We start from the raw sequence: 5,933 nt of genomic DNA on the forward strand, positions 1-5,933 counted from the left end.
ACTCAAAGTTCTTCCTGGGACCTTCAACAGACTGTAGGATTATCTGCAAAAGCTACCTGTTACACACATGTTCATCTATCAAACATAAATTGACAAGGTATGGAAAGAGGATCACCTTTGGTTCCTTCTAGATTCGCTTGGGGATCTCTGTGCGGTAAGAAGAATTCCTTCTAAGCCAGCTCCAAGACAATTCCTTCACAAAGGATAAGGCAAACCAATCATAGTATACACTTCTAAAAATAAATGTAAGAATTCGTAACAAACATGTATAAATGTATAACTTAACTACTCAACTCGACAAGCATCAGAATGAACAAATAAATGCACAATATCACCGACACTTTGGAGCAGGGAACACAACTGCAATTCTATATTCAGAATGGAAGAGTGATTACAATAATTCGTTGTATCAGCCTTCTTACCCCTTCTTACTCTCTCTCTCCTTCTTTCAGCTAGCTCCTTCAAGAATATGACAGTTCACAACAACTCTATGGGATATCCTTCCAAATGCTCCGATCCCCTTTGAAATGGCCCTCTCGTTGCTTATATAGCGATCGAATTAGGGTTACCAAGCTCCATATAGAGTTCATTAGGGAAAAAAACCATGAACCAACCTTGTTTACAAGCTTTTTCCCATTTGCCTTCATTCTCAGAATAGAATTTTTCCAAATATCTTGATTTTTGGAGTTTCCTTGCTTTTCTTGCACAAATTTAGGTATTTAATATCTAGATATTTATGGGCAGATTCGTTGGCATAACCTTTCGAACATCACTTAAGTTCACCAACGCTCCTCCTAGTCTAAAAACAAGAGTTAGTAGGGTGACTAACGCTCCTTTATGCTTGTTAACAAGCTTTATAAAGTAGGTTATTAGTGTATAGAGAGCGTTAGTGTGGATTCTAGGTCTGCAATTGTGGTCATTGCTTTAGTCATCTTGTCTTTCACCTGTGAGTTGATTAGGAGGTCAATTTGTCTTATAACATCAGGTCATCATGTGAGATTTGACATAAAACTTCCTTACAGAATCCAACCTTGATCAGACTTTCAGGGTTAGAAAGAGGACTCAGAGGGCTACTAGAGCACAAAATTTCAGAATCTGGAGATCTAAAATTACAGAGTTACAATCATTTCAAGATCGAACTCCTAAAATCAAGAAAAAGCAAGATGAGGAAGTTTGATGGCAAGGATCCAGTAAATTGTATAATGTAGATGGAGAAATATTTTGATCTACATGGAGTACCACTATTACAAAAGGTATGTATTGCATCTAATTATTTAGAACCGGGTCAATTTTTATGGTATAGAGGGCTTTGTTCTCGTAAACCACTTGTTATGTGGTTAATTTTCATGGAGGAAATGATAGCACATTATGAGGATACAAAGAGAAACGCCTGCTTTAGCCTATTGATAAATCTCAAACAAAAGTTTTCAATGGCAGAGAACATTGAGGACTTTCAAAAATTGAATATAAGGGAAAATGATATTCCAGAGAAGCAGAGGATTGATGTCTCCATAGGAACATTAAATAATAACATTCAACATGAGGTTAGTCATTGGGAACCTAATTCATTGGAGAGGGCAAGAAAAGTGCAAACAAAAATTATGGCAACAAGGAAGTCTACCCCTCACAACTATAAAGATGGAATTATTGTTTCTCCTATCCTTCCACAACCTCCAAGGTTGAAACCAGAACAATTGGAAGAAAAAAGAGCAAAAGAGACTTGTTACAACTGTGATAAAAAATACACTAAAGGTCATAAGTGTGTTGAGAAGAAATTATTTTACATAGATTATGAAGAGGAGGAAGAAAAGGATCAAGAAACATCAAAAGAAGAGGATATACACCAGGAACCAAACCCAGAGAAAGAAGAAATGAATCCGACCATATCTTGTACAACATTGGCAAGAATTACCACTCCTCAAACCCTCAAGATGGAAGGACACATTAAGAAGAAAAAGGTTCAAGAAGTGAAATATCACATCGAGAAAGAAGAAAAGAATCTGACCATATATTTCAATGCAGTGGTTAGAATTACCACTCCTCAAACTATCAAGATAGAAGGACATATCAAGAAGAAAAATGTTGAAGAAGTGAAAGATGACATCAAGCACCAAGAAATGAATCTGACCATATCTTGTAATGCATTCAGAGAAATTACCACTCCTCAAACTCTCAAGAGAGAAGGACATATCAAGAAGAAAAATATTCAAGCAGTGAAAGATCACATCAAGCTTCAACAACAATTTCTCCAACTTTTAAAGGATAATGCCACTTTGGTGCAGAATCGAATGAAATGACAGGCAGATCAACATCACATTGAAAGAAGTTTTGATGTAGGCGATTGGGTATTTTTACAGCTACATCTCAAGCAAGAAATTTATGAGAAGGAAATGTTGGCAATATTACATGCACTTAAGAAATGGCAACCTTACCTAATGGGAAGACACTTCAAGGTAAAAATGGATCATGATAGTCTTAAATGCTTTTTAGAACAAATATTATCTTTATAAGAACAGAAAAAATAGGTCACAAATATGTTGGGTTATGACTTTGAAATCATCTACAAAAAAGGGAAGCAAAATGTTGTTGCAGATGCACTCTCAAGAAAGGATGAGGATGTGGAAGCATTGTTTTGTGCTATTTCTATTATCCAACCAGATTGGATACATGAAGCAATGGATGAATGGAAAAAGGATGAAGAAGTGTGGCCACTCATTCAAAATTTGCAGAAGATCCCAGTTCAAACAATATTGCCAGAACTTTACAAGGAAGGAAAAATCATATTGGAACCTAGAGAATTCATAGAAACAAGAACCTGACAGCTATGAAATCGATCAATTTCAGAGTATCTCATCAAGTGGAAGAACTTACCCACTGAAGATTCCACATGGGAGGACAATAATTTTGTACAGAAGCATCAAGAACTACTCAAGCGTTGAAGCCCACTATTGTTATTATTGTGCGCTTACATTATTATTGTTATGTCGGCTTTGATTATATTATGACCCCTTAGACTCCTATATATAGAAAGGAGGGCTTGTCATTTGTATCATCAAAGAATTGTTCATTTGTGTAATGTAAAGGAGGTTGCCCCCTTGAAGAGGCTTATTTCTAAGGCATTGATATATCTTTTCTATGTTTTTGTGAGCTGGTTTCCTAACACACATACCCATCAAGTACCATTTTCTACGTGAACAAGTGCTTGAACAAAAGGTCAAATTGGAGTATGATCCCTCGAAAGAAAAGGTTACTGATATATTCACTAAACCTCTGCCCAGAGAAACATTTGAATATTTCAGACAAAACCTGAGAGTAGTTGTTGCAGCATCCTACTGTTAAATCCAATTTTTTTAGAGAATGGTTATTATACACGTGTTTCATGAAGTATATTCATGTACACACGTGGGTTTCTGTGGGTCAAGGAGAATTTATGTTTGTCAGATAGGAAAAACAGTGGTGCAGGCTCCAATATGGGTGCTCTGTCTGATATTAATGATTACTGTCCATCGATATGCTTTGTTCATTAATTTTTATTTGACTGACAAAAATTCCTTAATCATTGACTTGTTAACAATGCACATGTAGCACAAGTTCGGGGGGAGAATTAGCCTGTATGTACATTCAAAATTGTTGGCATTATGGTTTCTGAGTCCAGCTATGGCTTCATATATTTATAACATTTGTTACTTAAGTCATGTAAAAGTCTAGGGTGTGATATGTCTTCTCATACATTTGAATGAGTCCTCTTGGACAAATGATGTAATTTGTATCCCCACTTTGCATTGGATGGGTGACGTAATATTTATTATTTCTGTCATATATAAACAATTTGTATATCCGCACTTGGTTGGGTGTATGAGTCAAATTTGTTATATCCCCACTTGATTGGGGGATGGATGTATGTATGAGTCATTGGTGACAGGAAGTTCATACTTACAGAGTTGAGTTATAGAGTCCTGTGGAGAATATTTTTGTAGACTTTGCATGTGCTCAGGGGGAGCATGGATAGTTTTCAATGCATCTCAGCATGAAAAAAGGGGAGCTCAATCAGTAAATTCAGCATGTACTCAGGGGAAGCATGGACAACGTAATCTATGTCAAAGGGAGAGAATATCTTGGTTCACCCTTTTCCCTAGATGTCAAAGGGGGAGAGTGTCTTGGTGTTGTTGTTGCCATCCAGACCAAAGGGGGAGATTGTTGGCATTATGATACATTTGTTGTCCTTGATGGCAACTCACTCAGATGACAGTTCACAGTGCAGCAAGTCAAGAGCAAAGGATTACAGATCAAACTCCAAAGAATGAAGAAAGAGAGGTATACGTTGGTTCACTTTGTCCAAAAAGCGTATACACGCAGGTTAACAGAACAAAAGAAAAGTATAACATATACACACACTTTCACAAGAGGAAAAGCACATACATATTGGGAAACTAAGTTTTTGGTCCAAGGTATTTTGATCCAAGGTATTTGGTCCGAGGTACTTGGTCCAAGTTATTGACCCTAGGTATTTGGTCCAAGGTATTGGTCCTAACTGGTTTTGTTCTAAGGTATTGAGAAAGGACAAAGAGTATATAAGGGGGAGAAGATCATTAGGCCAAGGTCGCAAACAATAAGATTCTAAGGAATACTTCTATCTAAAGTATATTTTATGTTGCAGGGTTGTGTTTAGGACTAGTTTTGAAATATTTATGTGCCCCTTGAGTTTAATGTTGGATCAGGTTCACGAGACATGAAATATCTTATTCTTGAATGATCTGATATTGGGTTAAACTAGATCTAATGTTTTGCACTTGTTTTACTCGTTATCCATCAAGATATGGGTTTGTCTGAAATCTGGAATTGCAGCAAAGTTCTAAGTCAATATTTGAAAATCTGTACGTAGGCTCTTCTCGGCCAAAGAGTGTATACACGCAGTATTTTTTGAAGGTATACGCAGGTTAAATTAACAGAAGTAGCATATACATGCACTTTGGGTGCAGCCAAGTAGTGCATACATTGTAATACATGATTTTGAGGTTACAACTGGTTCTGAATGATGATGCAGGGTTCTAGGTTCAGTACAATGTTCTAGTGTCAGTGATCTGATTGTTCAAATTAACTGAATATTGGTTGATGCAGTTCAAGTTTAAAAGATTTTATGGGTCTAGTGTGAAAATTTGATGAAACGTGGCCTTCATATTGTGGTGTTATGATTCAGAAGTATCTAGTCTAAAAATTCATGAAACATGGTCCCTGGTGGAAGAGTGGAGCTTTCTGTAAGCTGGCACCTATGTACTAGTAAACATATTGGTTACTACATGAGCCAGGGGATTTTAGCTCCCTTCAAGTAGAATCTAGAGAATGAGAGAAGGTTGTAACCTTCTGCAGGTAGAAGCCTGCGTACTGCTATGAGTCTGCACCAGTACAAGATTGTAAACATATTTTCTTATTATTGAAAGAAGATAGAGACGACAAGAGCAGGTGGTTTTTACCCACATTGGGTTTCCACCTTAAATCTTGGTGTTCATGTGTGTTGCTTATGTGTGATTCTTTATTCTTCTTTCACTGCATTGTCTAATAAATCTCTGATATACTGGTTTAAGCTCAACACATGATAAATTTTCTAAATCACCAATTTTGTGCATATACGTTGGTTTCTTTAATTACAGTTCCATGTACATGCTAGTTCACTTCACTGAAGTGGCATATATAAACCTGTTTAGGAAACAAAATTATTGATCTGATAATAATGATTCACCCCCCTCTCAGTATCATTTCCAACAATTCATTCCTATGATGCCTCCTGGTGCATCTAGGACAAAAGATCGTCAATGCTCTTTTGATGTTCATGGTGTCTAATTGCAAGGCAAAGGTTTGCAACATCTCACTTTTGAAATATTCCAACATATTTCCAATTTCACCCTTGATGGATGAGTTGGAAGATGATGTACTGG

This window comes from Pinus tabuliformis, chromosome X, assembly GCF_031772625.1.
Source record: "Pinus tabuliformis cultivar Carrire ecotype Pingquan chromosome X, CPIR1, whole genome shotgun sequence".
Taxonomy (NCBI): Eukaryota; Viridiplantae; Streptophyta; class Pinopsida; order Pinales; family Pinaceae; genus Pinus; species Pinus tabuliformis.